This window comes from Xenia sp. Carnegie-2017, unplaced genomic scaffold, assembly GCF_021976095.1.
Source record: "Xenia sp. Carnegie-2017 unplaced genomic scaffold, XeniaSp_v1 HiC_scaffold_3, whole genome shotgun sequence".
NCBI lineage: Eukaryota > Metazoa > Cnidaria > Anthozoa > Malacalcyonacea > Xeniidae > Xenia > Xenia sp. Carnegie-2017.
Genome location: NW_025813493.1, coordinates 8,949,689 through 8,977,563, shown reverse-complemented (window position 1 = coordinate 8,977,563; position 27,875 = coordinate 8,949,689). Strand labels below are relative to the sequence as shown.

Genomic DNA, 27,875 nt, shown 5'->3' with positions numbered 1-27,875 from the left:
CCCTGAGTAGATTCGTACTGAAAATACACACTAATATGTATAAAAACTGGATAACGCAACTTAGTGCTTGATTTGAATTCAGGCGGCAACCATATTGGACTAAACATCTTTCAGTGCGTTATATACTTTTTATATAACAAATTGCTACTCTCGCAAACATTTTGGGTCATATGTTTTACTCTTAGACAAAAAAGAATTATTATGATGGCAAGACTGTAATAAAATAGTTTTAAGCAAAAACTCATGTTCTCTTAATTTCATATGGAAATCTTCTCACGTTGGTTAAACATCATAATACACGATTTGGCATGATTTCAAAAATATAAAATAACAAAAATACAAATTACGACAAAAATTCATTATAAAATATATGCTAGAATTAGATAGTCCAGTAATTAGTTAAAAAATAAGAAGTTAGTAAAAAGTCGAGTGAAGTTTAAATTGCTGTTCCGTTTGGAACACGTTCAGGAAGAAGATAAATGTAGGGAATTTCCAAAGCTTTATTTCGCTTTTTGATTTTCTCAGAAATAATCTCCAGATTATTTTGGAATCGTGATATGGCAGCAAGTGCTTCCAAATCCTCCCAAGCAGTGCAGCTGTAATTACCTAAATAACGCTAAAAAACAGAAGTACTTTATTTATTATTCTAATACTGCTAGTCTTCAATTAGAATCTTAATATAAAATCGTTATTTAGATAAAAACATGGAAACTCTGTACGTAAAACCTAAAGCAATTAAATTAAATGCATAAAGAAAAGTAATTTAATATATCCTAATAAGACAACGATTAAACCAGACAATTATTATCAGTAGTATTACTTTTGATTATGAGTGAGAAGAAAGCTTAAACAGCATTGAAAAACTATATACTTTGGGAATATGATAGAGCTGTTCCTTTCATGAAATTCTTCAATTCTTACTTAAACATAAAAAAAATATCATTGCAATTCAAAGAATTGTTTAAAATCAATAACACGTTAACAAATTAATACCTCGTCTTCTGAAAACTTAGTCAATATATAAACTGTTGCTATTGCCTTGACTGCCTGAGATTTATTTGGAAGAGTTGATAGAATGGACTTTAATGTTGCTTCTCCTTTCTTGTTTGGTGGTGGCTTACGCATGATAGCAGGAGCATTAGGTGTGAAACCATAATGATCTTTTTGACTGAAGTTTACTGCTGCATGTTGACAAGAAAACGTAAATATCAAACAAGTCAACAATTCTACAAGTTGCTCTCGAGACTCAAACTTGGCTGGGAGGTCGTGGGTTGGATTTCCAAGTGTTTCACGCCAGCCATTTTTATAAACATCAAGTATCCAATTCTGAATTTCATCATCTTTCTTGACGTCGTCATCACTTTTATAGAAAATACCAACTATTTCACTTACAAATTTTTCGATGGCTTCCCACAGGGCGAGTCCGTCGTCACGATAATAATACCCAGGAAGTTTGGATGGATCATCAACTCCACGTTTTTTTAGATTCTTTGGTAAATTGTAATCATTAAATGTGGTCTAATAAAGGCAAATAAAGTGGCGGTCTTTAAAAGGGAAATTTAACATATGAAAACGTTTTGCCAAATGATTTCGCAATACAATTTTAATTTGATTGATGTTATATTCATAAAAGAGGCAACAAACCTGTTTAAAGCATTTCTCCATGAACGTCACGTGACCACCACCTCCAAGTGACAGAGACAGATCAACAATTCCTCCTTTACCAATCAACTCTTTCCTGCCAATAGTATCAATGGCTAGCACTCCATAGATGTGAGGTTGAAGTAACTTAAAAATGGGATGAGCTGATGAAAGATTACGCCATGTTGACAATGCAAATGGTTCGGTTGTTAAGTGAGTGCGCAGTAAATGCGTACAAAGCTAAAAAGACGTTAAATACTTCAATTATCTGCCATAAAATGCTTGTGTAATATTTAACAAGTTTTTCACTTTAAAAGAATGCACTATAATGTTGTGCAGATAAATCATTTAGCTTAAAAAAATTGTCGTTAGTCTGCTGTGTAAACTCAGATAAACAAACCTGGTGGAAATTAGATTCAGCAACACGAAGCCAAAGCTTTGCTAGCATCCAATCATATGGGTTTGGTTCGTTTGGCGTCCATATTGGGTTTGCAGGACCTGGCTCTTGATTAATTTGGATTGCTATTGGCATGAGATGTCCTTCTTTATTCACATAGAATAAAGCAAGAGGAGCTGCGCAATATCTTACATCAGCTTTGTCATGCTTAAGATGATCAGGAGCTTGGTAACCAAAATCGTCAAGAACAGGTCCACCATATGATTTACATCCAACCAAAATTTCATAATCAACAATATAAATATGGCCATTCTACATAAAATAAGTCAAAATTTTTATACTTATTAATACAATATGACAATTCTGAGAATATACAAAATGTATATACAATGTGCCCTCACGGCTATCTCCATAGTGAAATTGTGACTCCTGCATTTGGGACACAGGATGTACGATTATAAATATAATGATACATCTCCCATTTTTTTCTTAGTAAACGTAAGCTGGGTGAGCAATTAAATAATCGGTTTAGGGATGTTAAGTATACTTAACTTTAAAATATTGTCGATCGGTGCATGCATGGAGAAATGATGCCTCGTTATGCTGCTTGAGAGCATGACGAAACATTTTTAAGACAAATGTTTATAACGTGACATAATATGTTTTTTGAGAATATTTTTCTATCTTAGCAAGATTTTATAAGTCTATAGAATATGTTTTCTTATAGCACCCATTTTGAAAACTGTGCATCGTGGGACAGCAAAGTGTTGTTATAAACTTTAAATATCACAATTTTGTGTAAGAAGGTTGTAATTTAAAGACCAGTTTAGCTAAAGAGTTTCCATAGTGATGTAGCAACAGTGCCATAATGTAGATTCAAAGTAAGTATTCAGATCTTTTATTGTGCTGTAACCAACATATAAAAGGTCGAGTAATTCATGAATTTGAAACCACTTCTCTATGTAAAAGTATCACAAGTACAACATATATGACTTGCTAACCTTTATTTCTTGTTTCAAAGTGTTTCCTCTATCAAGAAACGCCTTGACATCATTGTCAGTTACAGGAATTTGTTTGGTATAGCGTCACATCGTGTGATGCTAACTGGATTAGAACTATTCAAGAACTGGTAGGCAAACCAGCGATCTTGATCCCAGTAGCTTTCATAAATTGGAAGATCACCTAGTAGCCATTTGTGATATAGAATTTTGTAATCGTCATAACTGTCCCAATCTTCAAATAGCGTTGCAACTTTACTGATGCCCAAATTGGCTAAAGCAGTCAATCTGCTCCTCTTATAGGATCTGGTAAGTATATAAATAGAATTTTTTGAACATAATATTGCTGATGTGCGATATAAAGCTTATTTTACAACACAGCTGTAGATTAATATTACACATTTGGTCATATATAGTCGAGTTATCAAAGTCCATCAATAAGCACGGAGGGAAATATTTGCTTTTGTGATAATATATTCTATCAAAACATCCATACCATCATCTATTAAAAATTTTTTTGAGAGTTCTTGGTGTAAATACAGTTATTTACATAATTAGCATAAAATCATGTAAAACATATAGGTAACGTCATTACCTTAGAATTTTTTAATAAAAATGGCAAGTGTTGCGTCAGTAACACATTGTATAGCTTCATTGTAAAAAATTTAGCACTACGGTGGTTGATTTTTGACTTATGTTTTAAAAGTGCACAGATTTATCATTAAATAAAATTTCCAACAATTAACATGTTTAAGCAAATAAACAAATACAACAACACCAATTTAATAATGCATTTGTAGTTTATATTTCCCAGCTCTGACCTTGATTTCTCATCAGTAAACTGGACATCTCTTGGAAGATCGGCATGAGTTTCAGCTTTAATACTCCCAGGCATGTGATCTGTTACCCAATCCCATTGATATATTTCCTTTCGTTGCTTCAGTTCTTTTTGGCGTTGCTCGGCAACTACCGGTGGCATATCATGGAATGGTAAAGTCGCTACACGGTATAGAAAAGTTTGGAGTTTTTAACTGAAGTTTTAATTTCACACTTCATTGAGCTAACACATTCAACTGAAGCATTTACTAGTTTGCTTTATGCAAATTTGCTGGTTTGATTGCTGAGTCATTTTCAATTTTCAAGCCATCTTTATTTACAAACTATAAAACGAATTTTATAAATAGCTTCGTTGGTTTTTCATTACACAAATATGTAACTTTTCATTATTTTTTAAGACAAAGTAAAATAATTTTCATGAATTTCATTATTTACTTTTATGTAACATAGTAACTACGAAATGATATATTCCGAATCAATATATTATTGTGGGGTTTGGGAAGAGAGAGGAATAAGTGGCGTGATGCTACTTTTCACAGGGTAATTTTGAAAGATGTGGAGACATTTTGAAACATGAAATGACTCTAGCTTATCAAATATTTCACCAAGATGACACGCTAAAAGGAAGTATTTCGCAATGAAATTATAGACATTTTTTCATTCTACACTTCCACTTAATCAACAAACATTAAGTAAACAAATCAAAGAAAACTCCGATTAAAATAACAAATGTACATTGCGATATATGTACCTTCTCCAGGTAGCAAAACTATTTCACTGATTACCCATCTGTAACAAGGGAAGGAAAAAACACGACTATGTTTTGAACTCGTAACAGTTACCTTAAAAAAATTATGTAAATAATTTTAGCTGTGATGTCAATTAATGTTTTGATTTCACCAGTAACACAGGAAGACACGAGGTCTATCAAATTGTACCTTTTCTACAAACCAGTCTGGGTCTTCAGTTGTTAATGAAATCCAAGGCGGACGGGTATTAAGTTCAACCAGTTGAATTTCACCAACATCAAATGCTTTTACTTTATACTCTTCTTTGCTTCCACGTTTAAAATCATCGTGAAATGGTTTATCAAGTAGTGAATAGTCTGTGTGACCTTTTGAGCCTTAATGAGAAAAGCATGATGTGATATCGATTTCAATTAAAATGCGATGCAGATTGTAGAATCACTTCAGTTTTATATGTAAACAATCATGGGCATAAATAAATGGTGTGATGATTTCCTCATTGTACATTTTTGAATCGTAAAAAAGTGCGAAAATATATAACGTTTTTCGTACCTATTAGTCTGATGTACACGTTGGCATCAGTGCCAGAATCCTCCCTTTCACCAGTTTGAATTTCAATTGTATAAAGAGCATTTTGGTCACCCGACATTATAATCTTCTTGTAACCCAGCTTCCAACTATCCCAGTGGTTCCACCAGACGCACGATATTGAAATTCGTACTAACAATAAATATTGACATAATAAATTACTTGCCGCGTAAATTAGTATATTTTGCACAATGTTCGCAACGTTGGCGTGACATATCTCTAAACAAATGATTGTGCACGCGAAATAACGACAATTTATGAGCAGGAAATTTAGATTCAAACATAATTGACAGAAATGGTTTTCAATATTCGGCTTTCATTTGCTAAATTAGTAAAATAAGCTCAATAAGAGCCTTCAATTTTGGCGAACTATCCACAAATAGGGTATGAACCAGCAGCAAGAGTTGTAAGACTTACAACAATGACAACAGCTGTGTAAATTGTTTACGTGAAGGTGCTAATAGTGTTACTGCACGCAGTTTTAAAAGAAAGGATGCAAATAAATCAGTTGGTACTAAAACCTATTTTCTTGTTTAACAAGAATCCATATTTAAGATTTAAGTGGTTTCCTATTTTTTATACGTTTTTTAAGCACTTGACTCGCTGGCAATTGGCATATTAGCATATTTAATTTGATTTTTGGCTGCAGCCAGCAATGTAGATGTTTTTATTAGTCAGAAAATGTAATTGAATGTACCATGCTAATCACATGTTTGATAAGATACGTGCTTTACTAGAACTCATAAAAGGCTTTCTTTGCTTCCCGTATGAGTGTGAAGTACATAAGTGTCACTTGTTTGACAAAGAAACCAAAGGTTTAAAATATTACGAACACAAACAAATTGTATTGTTGTTGATCTGAGTCTAAAAGCTAAAGAAAAGAGATTTCAATTATTTCAGTCATAATATCAGTACGCCATGCGCACAGCTTCATTTTCCATAGGCCTGTTGGGAAACTACTCATTTAAAGACATAATTCACTAATGAAACGGTTAATACTGAGTCGAGATATAAAAAGTGCTCATTCTCTCACAAGTGACCGACATTTTTTTTGCAAACTGAAATATAATAAGCATGTTAGCTAGTCGTTTAACATAAGACACATCGCAATGGTTGAATGGAGAATGATAGGATACTAATTGGAGAAAGAGGAGAAGGTATGAGAGGAATGAAAAGTTGCATTAAGTTAATATGCTAATTTTTGGTGTCGTTTAATGACGCATATATGCACACAAATAAACAACTCTAAGCTGTACTCGACCATAGCTATATTTGTAAAATTCGATCTGCAAGTCATCATAATAGAAATGTTTATTTTTGTATCAGGTTTTTTCATGATGTTTTTTGGAGACTCTACGTGCCCAAAACTATTGTACTTTATAATTTTCCTCAAACTTGACTTATTTAAATTATTAAAAATCATTGCTCAGTCAAATCAAATTTTTTAACAGGATTTTCCAAGATTTCCATTCGCTTTTAATTACATCCTTACAAAAACTGCCATTTCACCGTCATCTCGCTTTTACGGACATTTTGTAAATCTTAATTTTAATTGTTCTACGGCAAAGCGTGTTGAAATTAAACCTCCTACTCCGGCAAGGCAGTAGTTCTTTAATTTAGTTGATTTACGTTAATTGTCAAAGTGTGACCAATAGATGTAGAAAAGAAAGCATCTTATAACAAAAATTAACCGGATTACCTTTGACTTTTTAGCAAACTTGTTCACTTCTTAACGCTAGCTTATCCGAAGCCTGATAATGTCAAATTGTAGTCATTTGCTACACTTCACTGCTTTTTGAGACACAAGATCACGTTTAACCAATTGATTGCATATGACGTTAGTATAAATTGTTAAAGTGATACATAGGTGCTAAATGTTTTCACTTACATAGCTCATACATTCACACAGACACTTGCATTTAAACAGTTTTTGCAAGATGGTTTCAGCGAACATGACGATTTTATAGATTGCAAGATTGTCTTTAGTCAGTGGCGCACAGGAGAAGAATACAAAGCAATCATTGTACGAGATTGGGTATGCAAATTTTTGTGTTTAAATTATTTGGTCTGCCCAAGAACACGCATCAACAGCAAGAATTTCTCTTAACTTTTGTTTCGCTTCAGAATTGTTTTAGTTTTATTTTTTGGGTTTATGCTTATTTAATTAATTCTTGTGCTTATGTCGACGCAGTTGTTACAATTTCCGCTCAAACCTTGACTTAGTTAAATCATTAAAAATCATTGCTCAGTCAAATCAAATTTGTTAACAGGATTTTCCAAGATTTTCATTCGCTTTCAATTACATTCTTACACAAACTCCCATTTAACCGTCATCTTTGTTCTACGGCAAAGCGTGTTGAAATTAAACCTCATACTCCGGCAAGGCAGTAGTTCTTTAATTTAGTTGATTTACGTTAATTGTCAAAGTGTGACCAATAGATGTAGAAAGAAAGCATCTTATAACAAAATTAACCAGATTACCTTTGACTTTTAGCAAACTTGTCCACTTCTTAACGCAAGCTTGTCCGAAGCCTGATAATGTCAAATCAGTAATGACCTGTGAGACAACTTTTCTAAAGTTTTACACGTAGTCATTTGCTACACTTCACTGCTTTTTGAGACACAAGACACGTTTAACCAATTGATTGCATATGACGTTAATATACATTGTTACAGCGATACATAGGTGCTGAATATTTTCACTTACATAATTAACACATTCACACAGACACTTTCATTTAAAAAATTTTGGAAGATGATTTCAGCAAACATGAAAATTTTACAGATTGTAAGATTGTCTTAAGTCAGTGGCGCACAGAAGAATACAAAGCAATCATTGTACGAGATTGGGTATGCAAATTTTTGTGTTTAAATTATTTGGTCTGCCCAAGAACACGCATCAACAGCAAAAATTTCTCTTAACTTTTGTTTCGCTTCAGAATTGTTTTAGTTTTATTTTTTGGGTTTATGCTTATTTAATTAATTCTTGTGCTTACGTCGACGCAGTTGTTACAATTTCCGCTCAAACCTTGACTTATTTAAATCATTAAAATCATTGCTGAGTCAAATCAAATTTGTTAACAGGATTTTCCAAGATTTTCATTCGCTTTCAATTACATTCTTACACAAACTCCCATTTCACCGTCATCTTTGTTCTACGGCAAAGCGTGTTGAAATTAAACCTCATACTCCGGCAAGGCAGTAGTTCTTTAATTTAGTTGATTTACGTTAATTGTCAAAGTGTGACCAATAGATGTAGAAAGAAAGCATCTTATAACAAAATTAACCAGATTACCTTTGACTTTTAGCAAACTTGTCCACTTCTTAACGCAAGCTTGTCCGAAGCCTGATAATGTCAAATCAGTAATGACCTGTGAGACAACTTTTCTAAAGTTTTACACGTAGTCATTTGCTACACTTCACTGCTTTTTGAGACACAAGATCACGTTTAACCAATTGATTGCATATGACGTTAATATACATTGTTACAGCGATACATAGGTGCTAAATGTTTTCACTTACATAATTAACACATTCACACAGACACTTTCATTTAAAAAATTTTGGAAGATGATTTCAGCAAACATGAAAATTTTGCAGATTGTAAGATTGTCTTAAGTCAGTGGCGCACAGAAGAATACAAAGCAATCATTGTACGAGATTGCGTATGCAAATTTTTGTGTTTAAATTATTTGGTCTACCCAAGAACACGCGTCAACAGAAAGAATTTCTCTTAATTTTTGTTTCGCTTCAGATTTGTTTTAGTTTGGTTTTTTTTCGGTTTATGCTCTTTAATTAATTCTTGAGCTTATGTCGACGCAGTTGTTACAAGCTTCAATCATATACAGGTAAAAGCAAACTTGAATACAAAGTTGTCATTACAGCCATGTCTATAAATAATAAAGCATATTCTGGTCATTTAAGGAAAAACAAAAACTATCAGAATGGTTGCAATATTTGGGTGTAGATAAAAAGCGGATGGCGGACGCAAAACGCGCAAAATAAAATGCTTTTAGTCCGTTCGTAAAATACTCTTATTCTATGTCGAAAAATAAACATTGAAAATGCTAAAATGAAAAAAATACAAATAAAAATCTTTTATTGTATTTTCTTACTAAATATCAGTACTCCTATATTAAATTTAGGTACTTGTGCACGACATCCATTTTCATCTTCGCTGGAATAGGTGGATTCATAACCAATTTGTACAATCTCCGAGTGCAAACGTTTGGACATGATTTACAATCGATGTGATAAAAATATACTTTCAAGCTGTAACTGACGCACTAACTAACTTGCAACTGCTTCTAACCTCAGTTTTCAAAAGGAATTTCAAGTTGAAAACTGCAATATACGCACTGCTTTGCCAAATGACAAGTTGACGGAGATCATTATCAGTGCAGTAAATATGAACAGGTCCACCAACGTAAGGCCCACATGAGTGAAATGCCATTGACAAAACACGAAAAAAATACAATGAGGTTCCATCGCGTTACACTCTATGTGACTGATTGAAAATTGAAGTACGCATTTTTAATTGCTTTAAATAATGACGTCAAAAAATATATCCTGAAAGATAAAGATCGTTTAAATTACTGTCAAACTCCTACAATAAATTATTTGCAATTCCCGCCCATAACAAACAGACATCCGTACAAACAGACGTTCGCCTTAGGCTGCGTTTACACGATACCGCTCTGATACGTGCAAGTTTTGTGTCGGCTAAGCGGTACAATTTTGTACCTGAAAAATCGAGGTACAATTCTGTGCCGGTACTGTTCCATTCTATATCAGTTACCGTGTAAACGGTTTAACCAGGTAAGTTTTTAACCGTTTTCACTGGTATTCGACAAAACAATGGGTCAGTGCGCAGTCAATATTTTTTTAATACTGCATTTTCCAACATGAGACAGATTCTTATGAGCATTTTTGCATTTATTTTTGGTGCAGTGGCGACGTTGAACGTTGTTTATGAACTGGCGTTGGTAAATTTGGTAAATTATCGAAGGCAAAGACAAAGGTAAACGCTTGATGACAAACGGAAATATGTCGTTCTTTGCATCTAAAATACAGCATAAGTTTTGGATTTACGGCAGAAAATAAATAAAGCAGTATTGTAATCCACACATATTATGACAAAACTTACTGGCTTATTCACTCAAAAGTTTGCTTCATTTATTTTCAAAAGGACGTTCAATTCTCTTTTTAAGGTATGCTACATTGCTGACACAGTCGTCCATCGTTAGAGGGAAGAAAATAAAAAGTAAAAGAAAGGCAAAAGGATGTTGGGTGAGGCCTGGGAGAACATCTCTGTGGTGGGAAATTTTCTTATCCGGTGCTGTAGTAGGTCATGAATGGAGAGAGAACTTTAGGATGTCACAAGACAATTTCATGAAACTGTGCAACCAAATCAGAATCCCACTTCAAAAGAAAGTCACGCGTGTTCCTACATCTGTTGAGAAGCAAGTTGCTATGACTTTATACTATCTTGCTGATGAAGGAAGATTACGAAAAGTTGCAAATGCATTTGGCTTTTCCAGATCAACTGTATCATTGGCTATTAGAAGAGTATGTTTTTTAATTTCCACCGTATTAGGTCCTGAGTACATCAGATTACCTCAAACAGAACATGATGTATTTGAAGCTGTCTCAAATTTTTATGAAAAACATGGCTTTCCACAATGTATTGGTGCTGTAGATGGCACTCATATCTTCATTAAGCAACCAGCCAACAATGCAAGTGATTTTATCAATAGGAAGCATAGATATTCACTGAATGTGCAAGCTATTGCAGACTACAAGTATTGTTTTCTAGATGTTGTGGTCAAATGGCCGGGGAGTGTGCATGATTCAAGGATATTTTGTAACTCAAAAGTAAATGAGATGTTAAAAGAAGGTTCAATTCCCAGTTTGCCAAGAGTCTTATTGCCAGGCACTGAACCTGTTGGAATTTGCATTCTTGGAGATCCGGCATATCTTTACTCCCTGATTTGATGAAGGAATTTCCTGGTGGGGGCAAGACTGCACAGGAACAATTTTTTGGGTATCGACTTTGTTCAGCCAGAATGATTATTGAATGTGCCTTTGGACGCCTGAAGAGTAGATTTGGGTGTCTGAAGCGTGAAATGGACATAAATCTTGCTGATTTGCCAAATGTTATTTACAGCTGTTTTGCATTGCACAATTATTGTGAAATGAATGGTGAGATAATAGCTAATGAAAGAGTAGATAATGCAATAACTTATGACAGAGAAGTTCAACCTGCATCTTCAAGTGTACGGAATCAAGGATGTGAGGCTTCAGCAAAGGCAGTAAGAGACATTTTTGTGCAGTATTTTGATTAGAGATTATATCTACAAACACCTTATTGAACAGACTTTACTGATAATAATATACTTGCACAAAGATGATTTAATTGTTCTTGTACATACAATAATCCATTAATTGCATTTTAAGTAATAAAATTATTGGAATAAAACATGACAAAAAAAGGCAATTTAAAACTGTTTAAAATTATATAAGTACTTTGTCTAAAAGTATATTCATAACAATAGTTTTGTGCAATATTTAAGCAATGTATTACATTAGATTAAACAATGGCAACCCAAACACTAACAAATGTACGTTGAAGTATACCTATTAAAAGAATAGAAATCCTGGTTCTATGACTTTGAAAACGGTATAAAATTATCATTGGCATTACTATGGCTAGACTCGCCATTGTTATTAGTTGACATAGCTGCTTGTTGGTATCTCCATGGTTGTTGAAAATTTGGAAAGTTAAATTGATTTGGTTGCTGTTGAAGTGATGCAAGCAATGCAAACCCATGACTTAGTGTATCATTAAGTGATGAAATTCCTTTGGCAAACGCAGTCATGTTTTCTTGGTGCTTCTTTTCAGCTTTTTCCATTTGTTCCACAATCCTGTTCTTAAGACTTAAATCTTCCTTCGCCATGGCTATCATCTGTTTCTCAGCAGGTATTTTCTTATTTAACTTTGAATTTTTCTTTTGTTGTACTTTTGAGATGAGATTCCTTCTAGCTTCACTTACCCTACTTATTACATCAGTATTTAAAATCTCTTGTTGAGCAGAATTGTCGAGTGTTTCACTGCTTACATCAGAAAGCTGAACACACGATTTATTTGATACTCCAGAAAGAGAGTCTTCGGAATCACTGACAGTTTCGGATGTGCTTGGTATGCTTTCTCGAGCATTCGATATTGCTTCTACTGCTGGGCTCCCACAAATACTAGCACATTCATCGTATAAAACAGCTACAACTCTACCGCCTCCGCTGCGTCTTCCAGAATCAACTGCTTTTCGAAAACAAAGTTTAATTCTTTTGGTTTTAGCTATTATTCGACTTTTGATAAAAACGCTTGATATCGTATCATTAACATGTGGAAATCCTTCTGAATTTTTTATGGGATAACGCTCGAGGTATCTTTCGCGAATTTCATCGTATTTCGATTTAACAGACTCCTAGTCTACACCTTCATTTTCTTTATCCACCTTATAGGCAGCAATCACATCAAGAAGAAGAGCCATCTCCTCGTCCGACCAAGTAAAATTCTTTTCTTCTGACTCGGACGATTTTTTCCTTTTAGCAACGGTAGCCATTTTTTTCTCATGCTATCATTGCACATGCGCGGTACTCGAAACTTTTTTTTCTCTCATAAATGTACAGGTTCCGTGTAAACAGAACGAATCCGTCACAAATTTAATCCGGATTAAAACTTATCCGGTACCGTGTAAACGCAGCCTTACATCCGCGCCCGCTTTTTATCTACACCGTGCAATATTTATTACGCATTACGAATGTTCAAGAGAGCAAACTTACATTCAATTAATACTTGTAGGCAAAGCCAATAACAACATCTTATATGTATTACATTAAATAAAATCGACAGCACGAAACGAATTTCAATTATGAGCACTTACTCCTGGTCCTCACTTGCAAGATAAACAAAAAGAATAACGGAGAGTTGGGATAATCTTGTGCTTATACTTACGTTTATTTCGCAAGTGAGGACAAGTAGGTGATAGTATAGTTCCGAGTGCACTTAGGTATAAATATACACTAGTGAAAGAATGCAGTCTAGGCAAGGAATAGGGTAAAACGCGGATACGGACGGAGAGATAATACTGCGGATAAAAAATTACTGACGGATGACATTCGCATCGGACGGACAGACGGATGAGCTAATATCATTTAAAACGTGTGTTTTGAGGGTTTTTACTCAAAAGATAAAACGCGGATATGGTATTTGATATGACTTTCAGCTATGATTTATTATTCCCATGGGTGTTTCTCAAACTATATTGAAAAAGCACTCGAAACAAGTATATTTCGTATTATACAAGTGTACAAGTGTATACATTTGCAAACGAAAACGTATATAAAACAGTAATCTTTACAATGCGTATCATTTACTGTTATTACTCGCCGGATTTGTTTCATTAGGGGAAAAAATGCTGCTTTATGCAAATGCATTTTCCATTAGTGTCATTCAAAATGAATCCAAACTACAGCAGGACAATAACACAAAAATTGGACTTCCACGATTTGTCATAGCTCATTCTGATTTTACATAAGATAAAACATGGATACCAATAAAAATGTAATTTTTATGTTGTTTTAAGGATAAGCCATGAAAAAGCCTAAAAGTCACATTTTAACTCATATCCGAGTTTTACTCTGACGCGTAAAACACGGATGACCCTCAAAACACACGTTTTGTATGATATTAGTTCATCCATCCGTCTGTCCGTCTGTCCGCGAATGTCATCCGTTCGCAATTTTTCATGAGCAGTTATTATTAGAAAGTGTAAAACGCGAAGATGGCATTAGATATGACTTTCAAGAAAATAACTTTTTTTCATAGTTTAATCGATTTTAAAAACATTTTAACTATATTTCATAAGTATGAATATTTTGGAAAATTTTATGTTTATGGGCTTTTCGGGCGTAGGAATTAGGTGACTGCGCCTCTGATGTGACAATAAAAGAGAACGCACGTATTGAAGATTTAGCTTTTCAAGTAGCTGTTGTTTATACTCAATGAATATTTGAGAGAGTTGGCTGAATTTCTAATGGATAATTCGTCAGAAGTTGCAAATGAAAGCAGCCAGTCTTCATATTCTTTTATTTACAGAGAAAAGGTATTCAATAACACGAGTTGTAAATTTAATACCATAGAGCGTTTCTATTTTCAACAGTTTTCCTGAAGGTTTATGAGAAACGAACAATTTAATTCATGCCATATTTTTAACTTTCAAATAAGCGATACAAGAAACAATAGCGCGTATGAAACAATAATTAACGATAATAGGACAAATACAAATGTCATATTCTGGTTATCATAGAACAGAATATCATATTCAATTCGATATGGTTTGATGCAGTTCATAATTGGAGCACATTGGGAAAGTGCAAGCCTAAAGGATGATTGACACGCTGCCTAAAGTTATTACCCAAATTCGTCTGGGTATTTGATGTTCTAAATATCGTAGTGCCTGAAATTCATGAAGTGCTATAAATCTCAAATAAAATGCAGAGATGGACTGAAAACAATGGAGAACAACAGTTTATTGGTATCCTCTAAATCCCAATAGTATTCTCTATAAAGAGTGTACTAATTTAGATATTGTTTTATTACTGTTTAATTCCTTATTAATATTCTCTAAATAGTAAATACTAATGATGTTCAATAAGTACCCTCGTGGTTTTGGCCATGTTCTAAAGCGGTTAGGCCCTCGTGAGTTTCTATCTGAGGCCTGTTTTAAACGATATAACTGTTCAAGTATAAAAACGATGACGTATTAACTACGAACCAGTTCACTGCGCGCATTTTTAAGACTACTTTATTGTCCGTCTACACAAAGTTTTCCGTTTTGCCCTTCTTTGATTTTCATGACTTTTCTAATGCGTTTGACATATTTTCGAATTCTATTTACAAATTATGCAAAAGAGAGTTTCGCTTCAAGTGTCAAAAAAACACATGTAGTCATGTACGTGAACTTAATTTGCAGGCTCATCTTGAATCTGCGCTTGCTTAGATGTAATTTCATCAGCGTTATCATATTCATCCGGATACGTGTGGACGGGCAAAAACGATCCAAAAACGACTACGTGTGAACGCAGAGGTTTTTAATACCGTAAAAATACTTTTGCGTTTTCAAATTTATCCGAATACGTGTAGACAGGGCCTAAGTCCCATAGAACACACATGATCAAGCTCTAACCTTAACTTATTGAATAACCTTTTTCTCTCAATGAAGGCAAATGCTGCCGTCTTCATTGATATTAATATCATTATGGCTGTACCACAAGTATGGTGTAAAGTCGTATTGACTAAAACATCTACCCACAAGTGTGGTGTCTTGTCGTGTGAACTAAGCGTCCTCCATGAACACACAACAATTATGTATACAATGTTTGCACATTACGTTTCCCTCAATTTACTTTGACGGAGCAGCCAGTGTCAAATATTAACAAAATTGTTTGTATTATGATCAATGCAAGTTGTAGAAATATACTTCAGCACATTGCGTACAAGTTTAGTTGATGTTTCGTGATATTTTTTCCAGTTTTTGGTAATTTTTTGATAATAAATCTCCCAGAATGTGTCTTAGAGTGTACTTTATGTTTAGTTTTTTGTACTTTTTGAAACAAAGGAAGAAAGTAAAAAGTCTCAAGTATTTTTGTACATATCAAGTTTATCTCATCCAAAAAATTAATGACCATATACTTTTTGGTGACACTCGTTTTGTAACACGAATCTATTATGTATTATTATTGTACAAACTATAACTGCAATCTATACAAACGAGTCTCTACAAGGGCAAAACTCCCTTTTGAAAACATGCAAAACTGGATCTGGAAAATACCCTGAGTAGATTCGTACTGAAAATACACACTAATATGTATAAAGACTGGACAACGCAACTTAGTGCTTGATTTGAAGCCAAGTGCTAAACATATTGGACTACCTTTCAGTGCGTTATATACTTTTTATATAACAAAAAAGAATTATTACGATGGCAAGACTGTAAGAAAATAGTTTTAATTAAAAACTCATTTTCTCTTAATTTGACATGGAAATCTTCCCACGTTGTTTAAACATCATAATACACGATTTGGCATGATTTCAAAAATATAAAATAACAAAAATACAAATTACGACAAAAATTCATTATAAAATATATGCTAGAATTAGATAGTCCAACAATTAGTCAAAAAATAAGAATTTAGCAAAAAATTAATTGAAGTTTAAATTGCTGTTCCGTTTGGAACACGTTCAGGAAGAAGATAAATGTAGGGAATTTCCAAAGCTTTATTTCGCTTTTTGATTTTCTCAGAAATAATCTCCAGATTATTTTGGAATCGTGATATGGCACCAAGTGCTTCCAAATCCTCCCAAGCAGTGCAGCTGTAATTACCTAAATAACGCTAAAAAACAGAAGTACTTTATTTATTATTCTAATACTGCTAGTCTTCAATTAGAATCTTAATATAAAATCGTTATTTAGATAAAAACATGGAAACTCTGTACGTAAAACCTAAAGCAATTAAATTAAATGCATAAAGAAAAGTAATTTAATATATCCTAATAAGACAACGATTAAACCAGACAATTATTATCAGTAGTATTACTTTTGATTATGAGTAGAAGAAAGCTTAAACAGCATTGAAAAACTATATACTTTGGGAATATGATAGAGCTGTTCCTTTCATGAAATTCTTCAATTCTTACTTAAACATAAAAATATCATTGCAATTCAAAGAATTGTCTAAAATCAATAACACGTTAACAAATTAATACCTCGTCTTCTGAAAACTTAGTCAATATATAAACTGTCGCTATTGCCTTGACTGCCTGAGATTTATTTGGAAGAGTTGATAGAATGGACTTTAATGTTGCTTCTCCTTTCTTGTTTGGTGGTGGCTTACGCATGATAGCAGGAGCATTAGGTGTGAAACCATAATGATCTTTTTGACTGAAGTTTACTGCTGCATGTTGACAAGAAAACGTAAATATCAAACAAGTCAACAATTCTACAAGTTGCTCTCGAGACTCAAACTTGGCTGGGAGGTCGTGGGTTGGATTTCCAAGTGTTTCACGCCAGCCATTTTTATAAACATCAAGTATCCAATTCTGAATTTCATCATCTTTCTTGACGTCGTCATCACTTTTATAGAAAATACCAACTATTTCACTTACAAATTTTTCGATGGCTTCCCACAGGGCGAGTCCGTCGTCACGATAATAATACCCTGGAAGTTTGGATGGATCATCAACTCCACGTTTTTTTAGATTCTTTGGTAAATTGTAATCATTAAATGTGGTCTAATAAAGGCAAATGAAGCGGTAATCTTTTAAAGGGGAATTTAACATATGAAAACGTATTGCCAAATGATTTTGCAATACAATTTTACTTTAAAATGTAATTGATCTTATATTCATGAAAGAGGCAACAAACCTGTTTAAAGCATTTCTCCATGAACGTCACGTGACCACCACCTCCAAGTGACAGAGACAGATCAACAATTCCTCCTTTACCAATCAACTCTTTCCTGCCAATAGTATCAATGGCTAGCACTCCATAGATGTGAGGTTGAAGTAACTTAAATATTGGATGAGCCGATGAAAGATTACGCCATGTTGACAATGCGAATGGTTCGGTTGTTAAGTGAGTGCGCAGTAAATGCGTACAAAGCTACATGAAAGACGTTAAAAACTTCAATTTTCTGCCATAAAATGCTTGTGTTATATTTAACAAGTTTTTTAACTTTAAAAGAATTCACTCTAATGTTCAAGTCATCTTTGTGGAGATAAATTATTTATCGGAAAAAATTAGTCCGTAGTTTGCTGTGTAAACTCAGATAAACAAACCTGGTGGAAATTAGATTCAGCAACACGAAGCCAAAGCTTTGCTAGCATCCAATCATATGGGTTTGGTTCGTTTGGCGTCCATATTGGATTCTTAGGACCTGGCTCTTGATTAATTTGGATTGCTATTGGCATGAGATGTCCTTCTTTATTAACGTAAAGTAAAGCCAAAGGAGCAGCACAATATCTTACGTCAGCTTTATCATGTTTAAGTTCATCAGGAACTTGGTAACCAAAATCATCAAGAACAGGTCCACCATATGTTTTACATCCAACCAAAATTTCATAATCAACAATATATATATGGCCGTCCTACGTAAATTAATTGAAAATTTTATACTTATTAATAAAATATGACATTTCCAAGAGAGATTAACATAACATCGCAAGAAAGTACAATTATCATTGATCAATGAAAAATTGATATATATTATATATTATAAAACATATAAGCCTATCTAAAGCATGCTTAATTTTTTTTTTGAAATGTATATATATGTATCTCTATTTAATTTCTTTGGAAATGTACATATATAATCGTTTTCAGTCGAGATTTTAGATGCCCTTGATTTTAAAAACTTTTTCTATTAGGGCATACATAGAGAGGTCATGCCTCGTTCTGTCGCTAAAGAGCATGACCAAACATTTTCACAAGCTATGCCACAGGTGATTACAGCCCTAAGTACCGCCACATGAAATGTTTTTGACCACATTTAAAAATCTTAGCAAGACCCAAAGAGAGCATGGTTTGTCATAGCACCTGTTTTTCAAACTATGCATCGTGGGACAGCAAAATGTTATTATAAACTTTAAACATCATATTTTGTGTAAGAAGGTTGTAATTTAAAGTCCAGTTTAGCTAAAGAGTTTCCATAGTGATGTAGCAACAGTGCCATATGTAGATTCAAAGTAAGTATTCAGATTTTTTATTGTGCTGTAGCCAACATATAAAAGGTCGAGTAATTCATGAATTTGAAACCACTTCTCTATGTAAAAGTATCACAAGTACAACATATATGACTTGCTAACCTTTATTTCTTGTTTCAAAGTGTTTCCTCTATCAAGAAACGCCTTGACATCATTGTCAGTTACGGGGAATTTGTTTGGTATAGCGTCACATCGTGTGATACTAACTGGATTAGCACTATTCAAGAACTGGTAGGCAAACCAGCGATCTTGATCCCAGTAGCTTTCATAAACTGGAAGATCACCTAGTAGCCATTTGTGATATAGAATTTTGTAATCGTCATAACTGTCCCAATCCTCAAAGAGCGTTGCAACTTTACTGAGGCCCAAATTGTGTAAAGCAGTCAATCTGCTCATTTCATAGGATCTGGTAAGTATATAAATAGATTTTTTTGAACATAATATTGCTGATGTGCGATATAAAGCTTATTTTACAACACAGCTGGAGATTAATATTACACATTTAGTCATATATAGTCAAGTTATGAAAGGCCATCAATAAGCATGGATGGAGATATTTGCTTTTGTGATAATATATTCCATCAAAAAATCCATACCATCATCTATTAAAATTTTTTTTGAGAGTTCAGGGTGTAAATACAGTTAGTAACATAATCAGCATAACATCAAATAAAACATATAGGTAACATCATTACCTTCGAATTTTTAAATAAATATGGCAAGGGTTGCGTCAGTAACACATTGTATAACTTCATTGTAAAAATTTAACTCTACGGTGGTTGAATATTGACTTATTTTTTAAAAAGTGCACAGATTTATCATTAAAAAAAGTGTTCAACAATTAAAATGTTTATGCACATAAACAAGTACATCAACACCAATTTAATAATGCATTCGCAGTTTATATATCTCTGCTCTGACCTTGATTTTTCATCAGTAAACTGGACGTCTCTAGGAAGATCGTCATGAGTTTCAGCTTTAATACTCCCAGGCATGTGCTCTGTTACCCAATCCCATTGATATATTTCCTTTCTTTGCTTTAGTTCTTTTTGGCGTTGCTCGGCAACTACCGGTGGCATATCATGGAATGGTAAAGTTGCTACACGGTATAGAAAAGTTTAGAGTTTTTAACTGAAGTTTTAATTTCACACTTCGTTGAACTAGCACATTCAACTACAGCATTTACTAGTTTGCTTTATGCAAGTTTGCTGGTTTGATTGCTGAGTCATTTTTAATTTTCAAGCCATCCTTATTTACAAACTGTATAACGAATTTTATGAATAGCTTCGTTTGTTTTTTATTGCACAAATATGTAACTTTTTATTATTGTTTGGGACAAAGTAAAATAATTTTCACGAATTTCTTTTTTACTTTACTGTAAGATAGTAACTACGAAATGATATATTCAGAATCAATATTTTACTGTGGGGTGGGGAAGAGAGAGGAGTAAGTGGCGTGATGCTACTTTTTCACAGGGTGATTTTTGAAAGGTGTGGAGACATTTTTGAAACATAAAATGACTCTAGCTTATCAAATATTTCACCAAGATGACACGCTAAAATGAAGTATTTGACAATGAATATAGAGACATTTTTTGTTCTACTCTTCCACTTAATCAACAAAGATTAAGTAAACAAATCAAAGAAAATCCGATTAAAATAACAAATGTACATTGCGATATATGTACCTTCTCCAGGCAGCAAAACTATTTCATTGATTACCCATCTGTAACAAGGAAAGGAAAAAACACGACTATGTCTTGAACTCATAACAGTTACCTTAAAAAAATTTACGTAAATATTTTTAGCTGTGATGTCAATTAATGTTTTGATTTCACCAGTAACACAGGAAAACACGAGGTCTATCAAATTGTACCTTTTCTACAAACCAGTCTGGGTCTTCAGTTGTCAATGAAATCCAAGGCGGACGGGTATTAAGTTCAACCAGTTGAATTTCACCAACATGAAATGCTTTTACTTTATACTCTTCTTTGCTTCCACTTTTAAAATCATCGTGAAATGGTTTATCAAGTAGTGAATAGTCTGTGTGACCTTTTGAGCCTTAATAACAAAAACATGATGTGATATCGATTTCAATTATTATGCCATACAGATTGTGGAATCACATTAGTTTTATAAATAAACAATCATGAGCATAAATAAATGGTGTGATGATTTCCTCATTGTACATTTTTGAATTGTAAAAAAATGCGAAAAAATATAACGTTTTTCGTACCTATTAGTCTGATGTACACGTTGGCATCAGTGCCAGAATCCTCCCTTTTACCAGTTTGAATTTTAATTGTATAAAGAGCATTTTGGTCACCTAACATTATAATCTTCTTGCAATCCAGTTTCCAACAATCCCAGTGATTCCCCTCGACGCACGATATTGAAAGTCGTACTATTAATAAATATTGACTTAATAAAATTATTTGCCACGTAAAGTAGTGTATTTTGCACAATGTTCGCAATGTTGGCGTGACATATCTCAAAACAAATTATTTTGCACAAATAGACAAGCGGTGCTAAAACCTATTTTCTTGTTTAATAAGAATGCATATTTATGATTTAAGTGGTTTCCTATTTTTTATACGTTTTTTAAGCACTTGACTCGCTGCCCAATTGGCATAATAGCATATTTAATTTGACTTTTGGCTGCAGATAGCAATGTAGATGTTTTTATTGGTCAGAAAATGTAATTGAATGTACCATGCTAATCACATGTTTGATAAGATACGTGCTTTACTAGAACTCATAAAAGGCAGTCTTTGCATCCCGTATGAGTGTGAAGTACATAAGTGTACTTAAACAAAGAAACCAAAGGTTTAAAATTTTACAAACACAAACAAATTTTATTGTTGTTGATCTGAGTCTAAAAGCTAATAAAAATAGATTTCAATTATTTCAATTATAATATCAGTACGCCATGCGCACAGCTTCATTTTCCATACGACAGTTGGAAAACTACTTATTTAAAGACATATTTCACATTACGGTTAATATTGAGTCGAGATGTAAATAGTGCTCAATCTCTCCCATGTGACACACATTTTTTTGCAAACTGAAATATGGTATGTGTGTTAGCCAGTCGTTTAACATAAGACAATTCGTAAAACAGTTATCATCACCTAGAACATACAAATATTTTGGTAAGAATGCATCTTTTAGCATTTTAGATTGTAATATTTTAAGCACAGAAATCATGGGAAGATCTCACAAAGAGCATGCATTTGAAATTTTGAGGGTTTCTTTTTACTGGCATGAAAAGAAGGATTTCATTTTGATAGATTACATTTTCCAAAAAAGGTTCACACCTTTAGATCAATAAAGCGATGTTACGGAAATAGCCAACAACCTTCGCCGTTTGAAAAAAAATATAGGGAAAAAGCTGACGAAAACAGTCAAACCAACAAAACCATAAAAAATCGAGAAGAAATGGCAAAGGCTTTCCAAATCCTAAAATTTTTCCTTGTTAAAATGTTACATTTTTCATGATCCAGATAACCATTTCTCTGTTTTTAATAATCATCTAAGACCAATGTAAAGGGTGCATTGTATAATAAAAGTTAACGCGAAAGCTGCATCGCATGATAATCCCATCTGTTTGATACGAAGAGAGCATCGCATTTTGTGTCCATACTTTTACTCAAGCTGGAATCTTAAATCTCGTGCTTGCTAAATGCTCGCTCGCTGCCACAGAAATGAAGTAAGTATATAAGCATTGTACGTCTTTAATTATAAGCATGTTTAACTGCATGTTGTGGCTAGGCAATTAGCATATGGATTAATTACAGTTTAATTTTTAAATTAAAATTTTTGAATTTTGTAATAGATCCTCACCATTAAATGGTGAACAGCATGTTTTAAAAGGACAAACAAATGAATAACAGTTTTTATAAGGACAAACAAAGAGCAGCTGTACCTCCGTGAGAAATAATTCAAGCGTATTCAACTAAAGTGTTTTTTGCTACAATTGCCACATTATATCATAAATTTTCCGTTATTCTGCCTTACACTGGCACATTTGCCTGAAAGTTGTGCATTAAGAGCACCACGAAAAAATTATTACACATATTTTCAAGTTTGTCAGCATTTGGCAACTTACCATGTTGAGAAATACGCTTTATATAGTTGTCTCCCACACAACGCTTCTTTATACTGGCTGCGTTAATAGTACGTTGCACATTTTGTATGACACAATTGACTTTTATAAATCGACATCAAATGTACAAAAACTAAATCAAACTGATCGACCATAAATGTGCCTTAGCGATCAATTGTTACTCTTGTCTTGTCATTGCCAATTTCTCAATGTTGTATGGCCGGGGAAATCGATTGGAAATAAAAACAAATATGAAAGAGTATGCAGGAAGTAACTGTAGATTGAACAGAGAATGACTAGTGGATTGATTAAAAAATTTACGAGAGAAATGAACGGGGTATGAACTAAGTACAATTTAGGATAAAGCAGAAAATGAACGAAAAATGAATTGTTGAATGATTGAAGAGAATGACTGCCAAGAACATTAATGAGTGTTCTAAAAAACATTAATTAATTTTCTCGAAATATTAACAAATGTTATGGAAATATTAATGAATGGTGTGGGAATATTAATGAATGCAGGTTGATAAACTTGTTCATTGCTTTTAAAATAACATAGAAATTTCTGTAATGACGTGTGAATATCACGTAGAGTATGAGCACACCAGAAACAATCAGCTAACTACTCGACAATATGGCTATAATTGTGAACATCAATCAAAGCATCTTAATAGAATAATATGAGCAGGTTACTTCATGCTCTTTATGACAAAAACTGTTATCTACTTAACAAAATTTGTTGAAATCTTCGATTAGTTAAATTGTTCAAAAAATCATTGCTAGGTCAAATTAAACTTTCAAATACAAATTAAAACTATAGTATAAAGCAAATTCCAAAAAAGCAAGACATCTTGAGATTGCAAAATATGCATCAAAACAAGACGAGAAGTGAACTGCAATTTTTCGACTTTATTTCAAAGTCATCCTCAGACAGAATAATATTTAAAACCATACATACACATATAAATTTACAACGCATGAAATAAGTAAACGGAAATAAACAATTGAAATTAAATAGTGTGATATTTACAATAGTATTTCAAAAGGATGAATTGAAACTGTAGACCGGATTGGTAGAATGTGTGTATTGTAATTTAAGAGAAGAGTTGTAATTCCTTGCTAGCCTTCAGTCCCGTGTTAAGAAAAGGTTTGTTGTGTTTGACGAGAAGTGCTTAAGAAAGCAAGAATGTGGTAGTTGTTAGATTTGGTTGAGTGAAGCATTTTATAGTTGTTGAACATAAGGTTTTCTATAGGAGAGGGAGTTCTGGGAGGTGGAGGGAGACCATTGAGTTGTGAGAACTGGTTTTGTAGAGTAGCCAGGAATTGAGCGTTTTCGCAATCAGAGAAAGGCTGGCCAACTGCACTAGAAGAGAGCCTGACACGTTCTCTGAGACGTACAGACAGGCATCTTTCTGTCATGCTGATGTAGGTTTTACCACAGCCAGGGCAAGTTATTTCGTATACTAGATTACTGCGAGAAAGTGAAGGAAGTGTTTGTCCTTGTTAGAGACAAAATAGGACAGTTTTTTAGTGTCATAAATAGTAACAAATTTCACCGTTTGAGAAAGATGTCTTTGTATTTCTTAAAACAGGACTTTAAGAGGAAATCGCCACGCATGCCAAGATAAGGAATACGAACCCAGATTTTAGGTAGATTATCATCTATATAAGAGCGGTTGACAATGGGAATAGAATCATTGTATTTGGATTTTAGTTTTGTAAACAAAAAGTTTTTAATGCTGTTAGGATAGCCGTTCCAAGACATGTAAGATTTGATTATTTTGATTCGATTGTTGAAAAGTGTTTTATTGCTACAAATTTTGAAGGCACGGTGGTAAAGAGATTTTACACATGCAATTTTTGGATGAAAAGCTTCGAAGCTAGAGAAATGTGAGTACTAACCAGTGTGGGTGTCTTTTCGGTAAATGTCAGTTCCATCAACCGAAATTTTTATATCTAGAAACTGAATTATGCCATTTTGAAATGTATCAACTGTGAATGTGACATTGGCATCAAAACTATTAAATGTTGATAAGACAGAGGAAATATTGGAGGGTTTGATCAAAACAAGCGTGTTGTCAACGTAGCGGTTGTATAATTTTATTGTGCCATCATTATGGAGATCGGAAACTAGTAATTTTTCAAATTCGGTTAAAATTATATTAACGAGGACAGGTCCTAATGAGGAACCCACAGAAACGCCGTCTTTTTGGGTATAAATGGTGTTATTAAAAGAAAAGACAGTTTTGTTGCAGCAATCTAATATGAGTATTTTCAATGTAGACTTTTTTAAAGTTGTTGAAATTATGTGTTCATCGTAAACGTGGTCTAAAATTATTTTGATTGTGCGAGACAATGGAACGTTGGTAAAAAGGGATTCAACGTCGAATGAAACAAATTGATAGCCTTCAGGGCTTAAGACAGTCAAATTGTCCGTCAGTAATTTCACCACGTTTGTTGAGTTTACGAAGGTAGTCTTGAAGAGAATGAAGTCTGGTTAGTGTCGGGTCGCGATTTAAATTTTTTAAACTTAGAGGGGTTAGAGAAGAGGGATTCGACAGAAGATATACAATCAAAGCGGTTTATAAGTATAACTACATCACCTTTTTTTAACATATCTATAAAAAATTTAGTATTTTGATGTATTTGTTAATAAACTGTAACGGGCATCATATCTTGTGATTCAATTATATCGTCATGCTTGTCAACTTTTGATGTCTAGGTAAATTATCTGCTATTTCTCTCATCCCGGTTTTAAAGACATTTTGTATATCTTAAATTGAAAAGTTTATTATGCGATGGAATGTATTAAATTTAGTTCGGCTATTACTGACTCGCTTCAACGGCAATGCAGATTGCTGTAGTTTCTTTACAGTAATTGTCAAAGTGCGAACAATAGAAGTAGAAAAGAAAACATCCTATAACGGAATTTACACAACAAAGCAGTGCTATCAAATTGTACAAACAAATTTGATTTATTTTCATCGAAATCCGCTCAATCGCGTGCTATTATGAAGCTTAAGATTACAAAATCGCAGTCTGTATCGTATGTATATTGTATGCTAAGTGCAGCCTGTATCGAGAGAGCAATCAGTTAGATCTTTAGTTTAATACTATCTTACCTTTGACTTTACAGCAAACTATTGTCAACTTCTTAAAGCTAGCTCTTCCTAAGCCTGAGAATGTCCACTTCGTAATAACCTGCTAACGCAATATTCTAGTCTTTTAACCATACGCAATTGGAACAGTTCACTGCTTTTTCAGAACAGCAAACAAGGGGCCAAAAGACACGTCTCGCCAGTTGATTGCATTTGACGTCAACATTCATTGTATCATGTTACATAAATGGTCGTCACTAGATAATGGTCAACTAACGTACGCGCCCACATATTATTCTTATTATGTCAGCGGTAAGTAACAATTGACGAATATTCATGTATTCATTATACGAATAATTTTACCGCACTACATATTGCGTTAGCATATGGCAATAAGGCAAATTGGCAATAGAGAAAGCGAGAAAAGATTACAAAGATTTCAATTCAATTTCGGTTAGATGTACTTTCTTTGAAATGTCTGCCTTGCAGAAGTAATGGATTGATAGTACTTTACAATGTAATAACCGCACTTCAAAAATTGCAGATTTACTAGACCTAACTCACCTAAGGAGAACAATGTAATGTTATAAATTAGAAATGGACTCTATTTGTATTATAGATATGATATTAAATATTTTCCTGTTATTTGTAGTACTAATAAAAATTATTATAGATACAACATACATGATAAACACACCCATCTAGATTCGTATCTTCAAATTTTTTTCCAAACTTCCTGCATAATAATATAAAGTTTGTGTGTTTAATGTGTTTGACTGTTTGTCCATACTTGCTTGTAATTTTCCGATTTGAGTTAATGCACAGGTGTAGTAACTTTTTTAACTTTGTTAAAGTTATTGTCAGGAAATTTTGAAAACTCATTGTCTCCAGCAGTGCCATCCACACAGTGAACCACAATCTAACTTAAGTGCTCATTAAATGAAATGGATGGTTTTCAATTGAGCATATTGATTTATCACGAAAAATGGATAAGTGATCTTATTACAGGTGCAGCCAGATTGAATGTTGAGTTGTGGTATCAACCACAGTAGCTAATTCATATATGTTCCTGAAAATACTTTACAACAAGAAGTGGTAAAAATATATCTTTACATGTAACACTGGGTATTCTCTACATTCATCTCTAGCAAAAATTTTCACATTGAATCTCTGAGCACCAAAATAAATTCTATTATGGGAAAACAGCTTGTTCAAAAAATCCTTTGAGCATATAATTCCTTCCATTGTCAAAGGATTTTTCGAACAGCTTAAAAGGCTCCCACCTGCTTTTGTTATGCTTGTGGCATAGACCTAGTGCTGTAGAACGTGACTTGCCTTAGATGCAACTCTCTCAAATAGTGAAATGTAATTGTAAAAAGTCATTGCATGATGTCATAGTGTTTGTAAATAATATTACCACTTAACATTAACAAGTTTATCAATTTTGTAAACTAAAAATCTCTGTCAGGTTGGGGTGCTCTGTGCTCTGCAATGACCATCCATAATTTCATGAAGAATGCTCGATTTCCATGCACCCACCTCCCTAACAGCATTGAATGCACCATTTCTTGATTTTATGGTCATATGAGAAGATACAATGGCATTTGGCTAAATGTTTTTCGAGCAACAAAAAATTCATATTTT

General features: G+C 33.5%; 1 pseudogene; it reads right to left on the bottom strand.

Moving 5' to 3' along the window:
• Window positions 1-227: 227 nt before the first annotated feature.
• Window positions 228-27,815, bottom strand: LOC124454181 (annotated as a pseudogene).
• Between the last annotated feature and the right edge of the window lie 60 nt (window positions 27,816-27,875).